Source organism: Gobio gobio (assembly GCF_949357685.1).
Source record: "Gobio gobio genome assembly, chromosome: 2".
NCBI classification, from domain to species: Eukaryota; Metazoa; Chordata; class Actinopteri; order Cypriniformes; family Gobionidae; genus Gobio; species Gobio gobio.
Genome location: NC_137098.1, coordinates 70940897 through 70953580, shown reverse-complemented (window position 1 = coordinate 70953580; position 12684 = coordinate 70940897). Strand labels below are relative to the sequence as shown.

Sequence of the window (12684 nt, the reverse complement as noted above, 5' to 3'; positions counted from 1 at the left end):
GTATAGCACATTTCATACACAGTGGAAATTCAAAGTGCTTTACACAGAAATGAAATAAAAATATTACAGTTATAATAGGAATTAAAAGAAATAAAAAATAAAGAAAATATTGAAAGATAAAAATAAAGAGTATAATTAAAAATAAAAACAGGGTTAAATTTAAGCATATAAATTAAAATGCAAGCAGTTCGGACAAAGCACGTACAGTGACACAGAGCTCATTCAGTAAATGCACAGCTGAACAGATGTGTTTTGAGTCTGGATTTGAAAGTGGCTACTGTTTGAGCACATCTGATCTGTTCAGGAAGCTGGTTCCAGCTACGGCTGGCATAATAGCTAAACGCAGACTCTCCTTGCTTTGAGTGAACCCTTGGTATTTCTAATTGACTTGATCCTGATGATCTGAGTGATCTGTTGGGTTTGTATTTAATCAGCATATCTGCAATGTATTGAGGTCCTAGGTCATTGAGTGATTTATATACAAGTAATAGCACTTTAAAATCGATCCTAAATGTAACTGGAAGCCAGTGTAAAGATCTGAGGACTGGTGTGATATGGTCATATTTTCTGGTTCTGCTCAGGATCCTGGCAGCAGCGTTCTGTATGAGCTGCAGCTGTCTAATGGTCTTTTTGGGAAGGCCGGTGAGGAGACCATTACAATAGTCCACCCTGCTGGTGATAAATATATATATAGTTATATATATATATATATATATATATATATATATATATATATATATATATATATATATATATAGTTATATAGTTATATAGTATATATATATATATATATATATATATATATATATATATATATATATATATATATATATATAGTTCAAAAAGGTAAACAGTCAAAGTTATTATGCGAGTTAACTTGAGACGAAATGCAAATCTGCAAAGACGCATTTGTCATCCGTCACCGTGACATAAAGTGGACTTTTAAAGCTGAAATGATGAGTGAATTAAGCATGCTTGGAATAACAAGAGAGGAATAACATGGATTAAACTATTTGGCAAGGATTAATGCATAACAAGTAACGTTACAAGGAAGGGAGACGACGGCTATATGTAAGACAAAAAGTTATATTTTTCATAGCTTGTTTATTGACTTGTTATCAGTTATTGTGGAATATGTGACAATCGGATCAAGTCGGGTCTGTGTCTTCGCGCCGGGTTCGGTTCCAGCTTTTAAATAATAGACGGGTCCATGTCGGTTCCGTTAAGCACATTACGAATGAATTCATTTTTGGACCCTTGAAAACCTCTAGTGTAAGGTAAGACAAACGTTTTATTTTGTTTATTAGTTTAGATTGTACTATAGCCCGTTTCGTTTGCGAGCGCCGTTGTGAGCTGCGAGCAGCATCAGGCCTGCCTCAGCTTGACAAAAATGCCTTTTTACTGTTGTGGTGATAGTAAACATTTAAACTAACATCGTGATAAGCTTGAAGTGTTTTATATATATGGATTTTATTATAGGCAAGACAAGTCAAGTGTTGATTTGAGAGGCTAAATGATCAAACATGAGGTTAACTCATTGTCGGCTGCTTGGTCGTTATTTAAAAAAAAATGTAACTTTAATTTAACAAACAAAATTGTCTCTCTCTTTTTTATTTCGAACAATAACCAATAAAAAATAAAATAAAATATGAACATACAATAATTGTGTTACCACATAAAACACTATCTAAGAATAATCATCAATGAATGTATTGTGTTGCGACACCAGCAATAAGGCAATGTTATGAGATTTAAGTGATTTTCAAGATCCACCTACATTAACCTGGCAAGAATCTTCTTTATTTCTAATAATGTCTGATTATAGTGTTTTTTGTTTTTTTGTGTGTCCCCGATAGACTTTGTTGTCATTTGAGTAGCCAAACCATGAATCATTTGAATAGGCAGACAACTCTTATGCCTGTATGCAAAGTCAAAGTCAAGGTCAACTTTATTGTCATGCAGACTAGGGCTGTCACGATATTAGATTTTCACAACACTATGGAATCCTTGGGGGGGAAAGTTGTCAAATAAATTTCTACTTTATTTAGTTTTTCTTTTTCACCCAACAAACCTACTTGGATACTGATAAACAGGGCACATGAATCTTCTTTGAAGCTTCCTATTGTGGCAGTTTGGGTTAGAATTAAGTCAGACTACGCCACCCGGAAATGGCCCGGGAACCCACAGATGAATTTAAATACTCAAAGCGCGCAGATACGCAGTGGCTGAGTCAGATAACAGACAATGATGATGGTATAAAACAATTTATTCGAAAACACCATTCAATAAAACACAGCTCAATCTTTAATGAGAAATACTAAAACCAGATAGGTCTAACACACACACACACACACACACACACACACACCTACCACTTCAGAACCTGGGGAATTCGTCCTGACTACCAGGTCAACACAGCAAACACTCGTGCTCTCTCACAACACTCCACACGCTGTGAACACTGCAGACTGTCAATCAAACCACCACCACACCCAGAAGACTTTAGGGACCACAGGTACCCCAGATTCTGAAGGGAAGAGACAAAAATCAATCAATATGACAAAAACACACACACTTTCCACGTAAAATTGTCAATGAAGCATACAATCACGTACGGCCAGAAAAGGCCAGCCCTTCTCTCAGTCACAATATCAGCTACTCTGCTGATGCTCGTGGCCAGTAATCAGTAAAATAGCGGGCTCAATAAGGGATCATTCCCTTATACTTCAAGACACGACTAAACCCAAAATCACAAACAGAAAATCAATTAAACACAGAAAAGAACAAAAAAAGAAATACAAAACCCAGACGACACTACTAATAAACACCCAAACATCAGGGTGCCACCGTGGATCTTCGTCGCTACAAAGTTACCACCCACTTCTCGTCCTCAGTCCAAAATCACAGCCCCAGTGTGGATTATGGCAGGCTGCACGTCCGCGTAGACCAATTTGGGCGTCGTCCTTCAACGGATGGAAACCGTCACACTGTCGAGTTAGAATTCTCATACGAGTTCATAGAAAGAGCACAGAACAAGAGACGGATGCACGAGACGGCGCTTTACGAGAAAAACACCACCCAGTCCGTCCGAAGTCGTCCAATGTCACACGCAGATAGGAATAACAGAAAGTAGCATAAGCCGACAGCGTCCTCAAAGTCTGCCAAGCCTGCTGCAACACCTCCACGCCATGTACCACTGCGGTGAATAACTCACGCCGAGCAGTGCACTCGATGACGTGCAACAAAAGGCTCGCAATGATAGCGTTCACTCCCCGTGTCTGCCGTTCTCCTCCGCCACACTGCAAATTTAAGCGATTCCCAAATCACCTTTCCTGATCCAAACATTCACTTGTACATGCACTTGCCACCAAAAGCCCTTACCTCCTGAACCAAAACAGGCGCCCCAGAATGACGTCACTTCCCAGACCCGGAATAGTAAGCGTGCCTACATGTTCGTCGCATCTCTTTTTATATACGCGGACACACCATATTTGGGAATTAACCCTATGAGGGCTGATTACATCACCACACTATGAAAAACAAGAGAAGAAATACTGTCAAGTTCGACAGTAGATGAATAAATATTAACATCAAAACTGATACTTTAACTTGTGTACCAGTATTTCAAGCTCTTTAACCTATTCTTGCACCGGTGCAAATGAAGTCATACAGTAAGCGTGCTGCTGATTCAGCAGTGGTAGGCGATCAGGGCCTTCTCTGCTGGCCCTGTCAACATCAAAAATATATATTTTTTTCATAATTCAATGAATGTGTGTATGAACATGTCTAAATTCAATCACTGTCTACTTCAGCCCATTACAATTATATTTCCAGGAAGAATGTGATTATTTTTTGTGAGGTTGAGCTATATTTTTATCATCTAAACGCGCCACAGCTCCGTGGACAGCACTAGTAGTATAGCTAGCTTTCAGTTGAAGCTGCCATTTTCCATTGGATCATAACTTTGACTGACGGGGGTGATCAGCCAATCAGATTTTGATGTGAGGTGATAGAACGCCCCAGAGGCCCAGCGGTGTGTCGGCATTACCCCCCGCTGATGTCATCAGCCGTTTTAACTTTTCGCGGGTTGTGAGCGATCTATGTGAAATAAGCAATGGCCTCTGCGGATGACGGCTGCGCGAACCTCGTGTGCATCCTGATGTCAAGCCGGTAACGTTAGCCGACAAGCTGTGTATATCTGTGTCTCTTTTGATGATGTTCTTGTTGGTCTGTTTTTGTTTGTTTGTTTAAGAGTATTTGTGTCAGTTCCTTTTGATTCATTTCACCAGTTGCCTTAACGGTGACACGTGAGTGCAGTGGTTTCAATAAATCGTTAAAATGCCTTTTTGTCTTGCGTGTCTTCAGCCATCGCCTGAAGCAACGATCATCGTGTCTGGACCCCTTCCCACGGACCGACTAGGACATGAAAAGTTCAGTAGATTACTTGCTCTAAATGAATGGTTAATGTCATGGTGTGATGAACAGAAGCTGCTCTTTGTAAATAATTGGAATCTGTTCTGGGAGCGACCTAGGCTCTTCCGTCCTGATGGCCTTCACCCCAGCAGAATCGGAGCGGCTCTTCTGTCGGACAACAGCTCCAGGGCGTTGCACACCACAATATGACTAGTAAGTCAAAGTCCAAATCACAGTATTTGCTGTCCTAACTTAATTGACATAAGTACCAATGTAGAACATTATATAGAAACTGTGTCTATTCCTCGTTTAGTGAGGTCAAACATTAAATCTACTGTAGGATTTAGGAAAAATCTAATTGTGATTAAACCAGAAAATCTCAATATTAGTGAACAAAAACAATTTCTAAAACTAGGTCTTCTAAACATTAGATCGCTCACACCTAAGGCGGTTATTGTAAATGAAATGGTCACAGATAATAGTTTCGATGTACTTTGCCTTACTGAAACCTGGCTTAAGCCAAATGATTATTTCGGTCTAAATGAGTCTACTCCACCAGGATACTGTTATAAGCATGAGCCCCGTCTGATTGGTCGTGGCGGCGGTGTTGCAACAATCTATAGAGATATTCTTAATGTTACTCAGAAAACCGGTCACAGGTTTAATTCGTTTGAAGTACTAGTGCTAAATGTTACGCTCTTAGATGTAAGAAAGAAATCTGTATTATCTCTAGCCTTAGCTACTGTATATAGACCTCCAGGGCCCTATGCTGATTTCCTAAAAGAGTTTGCACACTTTCTCTCAGATCTATTGGTCAACGTCGATAAAGCATTAATTGTTGGAGATTTTAACATACACGTAGATAACACAAATGATGCGTTAGGGGCTGCGTTTACAGATCTATTAAATTCCTTTGGGGTCAAGCAAAACGTCACTGGTCCCACTCATCGTCTTAATCACACACTAGATTTAATTTTATCACATGGAACCAACCCAGCCGATATAGATATTATACCGCAAAGTGATGTCACTGACCATTACATGGTAACTTGCATACTGCGTACTGCTGAAATCTGTCATGTTGCGCCACGTTATCGACCAGGCAGAACAATCCTTCCAACCACTATAGATAGATTCTCAAATAGCTTACCTGATCTGTCTCAGCTGCTAAGTGAACCCAAACAAACAGATGAACTAGAGGAAATGACTAGCAGTATGAGCACCATTTTCTCTAGTACATTAGAAATTGTTGCACCAATTAGATTAAAAAAGGTTAGAGAGAAAACTAAAGCACCATGGTACAACAGTGCTACACATTTTATCAAGAGAGAAACTCGTAACTTAGAGCGTAAATGGAAACAAACTAATTTAGAGGTCTTTAGAATAGCGTGGAAAGATAGTATGTCACATTATAAAAAGGCCCTAAAAGCAGCCAGGGCTGAGCATCTCCGCAAACTAATCGAAAATAACCAAAATAATCCAAGGTTTTTATTTAACACTGTGGCTAGACTAACAAATAAACAAGCATCGCCTGAGCAAAATATTCCGTTACAGTTTAGTAGTAATGATTTTATTAATTTCTTCACTGAGAAAATAGAAAGCATCAGAAACAAAATTGTAAATGTACAATCTTTAATGATGTCTTATGATTCAACCTCAATTATCGCCCCTCAAGAACTACTACACCGCTTTACAACTATAGGACAGGAAGAGCTAAAACTTATCATTGCATCTAAACCAACAACATGTTTATTAGATCCAATACCCACTAAACTACTGAAAGAGTTGTTACCTGTAGTGGAAGAGCATCTTCTCAATATTATTAACTCGTCTTTATCTTTAGGTCATGTTCCAAGAATATTCAAGTTGGCAGTCATAAAGCCTCTCATTAAGAAGCCACAATTAGATCATAATAACCTAGCAAATTACAGAACAATTTCAAATCTTCCATTTATGTCTAAAATACTAGAAAAAGTTGTGTCTGCCCAATTTTGCTCTTTCTCGCAAGAAAATGATACCTATGAAAAATTTCAATCAGGATTCAGGCCTCATCACAGCACAGAAACCGCACTCGTTAAAATCACAAATGATTTACTTCTAGCTTCTGACCAAGGCTGTATCTCAATACTAGTTCTACTTGATCTTAGTGCTGCGTTCGATACTATAGATCATAAAATACTATTAGATCAACTTCAAAATTACACTGGTGTTCAGGGACAGGCATTAAACTGGTTTAGATCGTATTTATCAGACCGCTACCATTTTGTCTGTCTAAATGGGGAAAAATCAAAGATAACATCAGTAGACTATGGGGTGCCGCAAGGATCCGTGCTAGGCCCTCTGCTATTCTCTATATATATGCTGCCACTTGGTAATATTATAAGAAAACATGGAATTAATTTCCACTGTTATGCTGATGACACTCAATTATATATTTCATCACGACCAGATGAAAACGCTAAATTATCTAAACTGACAGCGTGTGTTGAAGATATTAAATACTGGATGACGTGTAATTTTCTGCTATTAAATTCAGATAAAACGGAGGTATTACTTTTTGGTCCAAAAAACTGCCCACAAAACTTCTCACAATACAACTTTAACTTGGAAGGATGTCCTGTCACTTTATCCACTATAGTAAAAGACCTGGGTGTTATATTAGACCGCAACTTGTCTTTCGAAAATCATATTTCATATGTTACAAGAACGGCATTTTTCCACCTTAGAAACATTGCTAAGCTACGTATCATGCTATCTATTTCTGATGCAGAAAAGTTAGTTCATGCATTTATGACCTCGAGACAAGATTACTGTAATGCTTTATTAGCTGGTTGTCCTGCATCATCAATAAACAAACTACAGTTAGTCCAAAACGCAGCTGCTAGAGTTCTTACTAGGTCAAGAAAATATGATCATATAACACCAATTTTATCATCTCTACACTGGTTACCTATTAAGTTCCGTATCAATTACAAAGTATTGCTACTGACCTATAAAGCCCTAAATGGTTTAGCTCCAGTGTATTTAACGGATCTTCTATCACCCTACAATCCATCGCGCTCTTTAAGATCACTAAACTTGAGGCTTCTGGTCATTCCTAGGATATCAAAGTCCACTAAAGGAGGGAGGGCATTTTCACATTTTGCTCCTAAACTCTGGAATAGTCTTCCTGATATTGTTCGAAGTTCAGACTCGCTGTCCCAGTTTAAAACTAGATTAAAGACACATCTCTTTAGCCAAGCATTCACATTATAATTACCTTTTATACTACAGTTAAATCGGATCAAAAGCATTAATATTCTGAACAGCAGATATGCTAATTATTTCCCATCTGCTTTTCTGTTGTTATCTCGGGACACTAGTAACTAGTTCGTCAGCTCCAGTTTGTATCCAGCCTCTCATGGAGACTTCAGATGCCCCTGTGATGAGACGACTCGACGCCTGTGAAGAGACGACTCCACGCCAGCGTTGTTATGGCCTAAATTAATACATGATTGATTAACTTTTTCTAAGATTTTGCTTTAACATTCTCTTTCTAACATTTTTCAATGTACATTTATGAAATGCACTTGCTGTAAAGCTGCTTTGAAACAATGTGTATTGTGAAAAGTGCTATACAAATACATTTGAATTGAATTGAATTGAATTATTACCTCTAAGCATAGTTTGCTCATTAATCATTCAACACTCTGAAGATTGCGTCACCAGTAGGGTTGCCACCCGTCCCGTAAAATACGGAATCGTCCCGTATTTACAAGCAAAATGACGCGTCCCTTATCAAACCAATACGGGATGCGATTTGTCCCGTATTTTTCACAGGTCCATACATAGTTCAATAAACACATATGGATTTTGCAGTGTGGAGAATACTGATAGCAAATATAAAGAAATCAATTTCACAATAAGTAGTAGAGAAGCTCATTTGTGCGTGGTTGCGTTTTAGTGGCTTTGTTGCCATAGCGGTGGAGTCTCCAGAACATGCGCTGTGCCGTGTGCCTGTAAACGTGCGCGGTTTTTTAAAAACATGTCGAGCTTGCGTCGCGTCCACCGATTGAACGCAAGAGCATCTCCAGATATAGGCCTAGAGCTGAATATCAAAAAGGTATCAATGGGTCTGTCCAGTAACTCGTGATGAACTGCACACTTTATGAGAAGCATTTCAGTTGCTCAGACTGTCTGACTAAGAAGCAGCGGTGACACACACATCCGTGCTTCTAAAGGTATAGGCCTATAGTTTTTTAATGGATAATATATTAATATAATATTCCATACATTATCAGAGCTTGGCAGACAGAATAATTATTTTTTTAGACAGGTTAATTAATAGATTGTAGCCTAATAATTGTTATTATTAATTTATAATTAAGCTAAGCTATATTAATCATACATAATTAATAAAGTTTGACATTTAAAAAAATATTTAGATAAAAATGGGACAAATAATTACATGATAATATAGTCATAATTTAAGTAAATTGATAAAATAAAAAATAATTGAATTTTTTTAAATAAAAAAAGTGATTACTGGTTCGGAATGACTGCTTAAAGGGACAGTTCACCCAAAAATGAAAATTCTGTCATTATTTACTCACCCTCAAGTTGTTACAAACATGTATACATTTCTTTGTTATGTTGAACACACAGGGAGAAGTCAATGGTGCTCCCAAAGCAGCCTGGTTACAAACTTTCTTCAAAATATGTTCTTATGTGTTCTGCAGAACAAAGAACTTCGGACAGGTTTGGACATCATGAGGGAGAGAAAATGACAGAATTTTCATTTTTGGTGAACTATCCCTTTAAAGTGCACCAAATAGGCTACTAAAGAGTTTTTTTTAGAAATAAATAAAATAATAATGTAAAAGAATATAAAATGTGTTCTGTTGCAAGTTTGATCTCATGTTTTCTTATGGTTTATTATTGAGCTGTCAAGTTGTCAATCATTTTATGATGTAATCTTTATTTCTGTCCTTTATGCAATGTTTTTTTTTGGGGGGGGGGGGGGGGGGGGGTTGAGGTTGGGTCGTGAATGGGTGTCCCTTATAGACCCTTTTACAGCCCACGTGATCAAATAGTTGCGCGCGCATTTTGGCAACGGAAGTGGTGTTGTTCCCCAGTGGTTCTAACGTGTTAGCAACTCCGAAAGTTTAACAAAGCGGTTTCCCAGCATTAAAATGTCTGGCTGTTGCGTTTTCGGTTGCACTAATAGATATTCCACCAATGGGCTGAAGTTTTATAGGATTCCGACAGGATCACGGCCGTTTCAGAAGAACCGGCGGCACCTGTGGCTGCAGGCGATTAAACGCGTTGATTGGAACGAGGACATAATAAAAAATGCTCGCGTCTGCAGTGCCCACTTTATATCAGGTAAGTTTATCTATGTAATCTTGAGTTTAATGGAAAGCATGGTTTACATTATTGATTGTCTGTACGGTGTAGTGTATCAATGCAGCTGAAGTTTGATGACCACATGCATCTAGTTTCATAAACTGGCGTTGGATTTGGCTAGTAAACAAACAGTGTGTCTGTTATTTGCTTTCCTATAGCTTTCCTATAGCTCAAACAGTAGAGCATGGCGCTAGCAACGCCAAGGTCATGGGTTCGATTCCCAGGGAAAGCAAGAATTGACAAAATGTAAAATGTGTACCTTGAATGCAATGTAAGTCGCCTTGAATGCAATGTAAGTCGCTTTGGATAAAAGCGTCTGCCAAATGCGTAAATGTAAATGTAAATTTGCAGATGAGGCATAATTAGACTCTAGTAATCCTCGTTTACATTAGTGATTGTCTGTACAATGTAGAAGAATAATCAAATGCAGCTAAAGTTTGACAAACTGTCAGTAGATTTGGCTAGTAAACAAACGTGTTTTATTTTTTATTTGCAGGTGAGGTGTCATTGGACTCTACTAGTCCTGATTTTGTGCCTTCTGTGTTTGTGTACACAAAACAGAACCAGAACCCCGAAGCAAAGTTGGAGAGGTAAGAATATTTAGTTTCCCCCTCTGTTCTATTTAGGTTGTTTTTGTCTCTTGCATAACTGTACATTTCTGCTGTTTTTATTGTAGGTACCATAGAAAGAGGAGGAGAGATGACAGACCTATCGCGGCAGCAAACCTATGTGTTCCTTCTAAAACTCAGAAACAAGAATGCAGCATGGATCATTGTCCAGGTATGATTATATTTCATCTTAACTGATTGATTGTCAGGGTGTGTGTGTGTGTGCTCCTGCCAGGCACACTGCTCTAATTGCATATCTGTGTGTATGAGTACACAGGCCCCTGGAAGAGTCAAATGCAGACGAAAAGTCTTACCCTGTGATCAATAAAGTATCTTCTTTTCTATCATGGAAATTTAAAAAAAATAATTGCTAAAATGTGTGAGGACCCCCATTTCTGAAATCGTCTGCATTGGTTGCTGCATATGCTAATTTGTTACTTTTATTTATTAAAGCTGAAGACGACATCCCAGTTTCAAAGAGGGAGTATGATGACCTGAACCGGAGGCACAGTCAGCTTCAGGAGGACTATGAACACCTGTGTCACAAGTTTGACACACTGCAAGCAGAAAATGTAAAGCTGAAAGAGGAGCTGCAGAAATCTACTTTTTCCTACACCACTGTTAAGTGCAACATTGGACAATTGTTTTTTCTCACAGGACTGACTTCCATGCTCTTTGAGTGGCTGGTTACAAAAATAACAGGCAGCTTAGAAATAATTATCCAAAAACTTACACTAGAAGACCACCTGTTGGTTATATTGATGAAATTAAGGTTGGGCCTATGTAATACTGACTTGGCATATAGATTTAAGGTATCAAAAACCACGATTTCAAATATTTTGCGGAGCTGGGTTCCTGGTATGGCCTTGATCCTTAAACCACTAATTAAATGGCCAAGTAAGGGCGCAATACTTAAAAATATGCCAAAAACATTCAAGCAGAACTTTAAAAACTGCCGGTGCATAATAGACTGCACAGAAATTTTCATAGCTAGACCCAGTAATCTGACTGCTAGGGCCCAGACATGGTCAAATTATAAACACAACAACACCATCAAATATTTAATCGCTATCACTCCAGCTGGTGCAATTTCATTTCTATCTCCTGGCTGGGGTGGGCGGGTTTCAGACAAGCAGATTACAAAAGAGTCAGATTTCTTAGAACTTTTGGAGCCTAGGGATGAAGTTTTAGCTGACAGAGGATTTCTCATCAGAGACGAGCTTGCAGCTTATGGTGCAACCCTTCGTATCCCTCATTTCACAAAAGGAAAAAAAGCAGCTTTCTGCACAGGAAGTTGACACATCTAGACAACTTTCTTGTGTGAGAATCCATATGGAGCGAGTTATTGGTCGGTGGAAGAACTTTAAGATTTTGCAAACAGTTATTCCAGTGTCGCAGGTAAACATGCTAGACGATGTTGTGACTGTATGTGGTGCCCTCACAAACCTCTGTAAGAGTGTTGTTTCCAAATGAGTAACACATTACCAAGTATTAGTTGTAAAAAGATTTACATTTGTACATATTTACTGTACTTGAAACTTAATGCTTTATAATAAACCTGCCAATATTGACTGACACTGGTGTGTATAATGTACTGATTTTATTAATAGTTTAATTGCAAAATAACCATTTTAGAAATGTATGCAAGCAACATAGTTGCTATTAAAGTACTATAGCATTACAAAATTAAACTTTAAACAGAAGTGCGTCGACACATACCATAACAACATAAAATGTAAGGAAAAGGATAAATGTAGGTCTGGGTGAAGAATGAGAATAAATGTAGGAAAGGATGAAGGAAAACAAACAAAGGTAGGTCTGGGTAATATGGACTGGGTAATATTCATAACACAATACAATAGATTTCCCAGTCCTAAATCTAATCATTCAAACATCAACTCTCAGACATTCCCTACATAACCATGTTGCTGGCTTCCTTTTTATGTGTGCACAGGTGTAGTGAACGTGGTTGCTGCATTTGATACAGATGATCATTTTTCCAAAATCTGGCCTTTCACAGTATTTGCAGGCTTTCTGTGATACCAAGAGAGGGTCATGTCTTCTTGTCAGTAGTTCAGGCAACACACTCGAGATAAAGAAGTCTTGTGCTTTTGGCAAAGCCTCCTTCAAAAACTCTTCATTTCTTGAGATCCGTTGCACAATGAACTCCTTCTTGGACCACAATACAAAGTCACAATATTTAACATCACACACAAACATGTGAAGTTGACATTGATAGTAGTATGTGTGTGAATGCTTCAATGCGAATGACTTGTCC

General features: G+C 38.3%; 1 long non-coding RNA gene across 1 annotated transcript; it reads left to right on the top strand.

Annotated features, from left to right (window-relative positions):
* Positions 1 to 9431: 9431 nt before the first annotated feature.
* Positions 9432 to 11982, top strand: LOC307120746. The gene is made up of 3 exons (XR_013815857.1): positions 9432 to 10388; positions 10475 to 10578; positions 10860 to 11982. It is a non-coding gene; the product is annotated as an uncharacterized lncRNA (long non-coding RNA).
* The last annotated feature ends 702 nt before the right edge of the window (positions 11983 to 12684 follow it).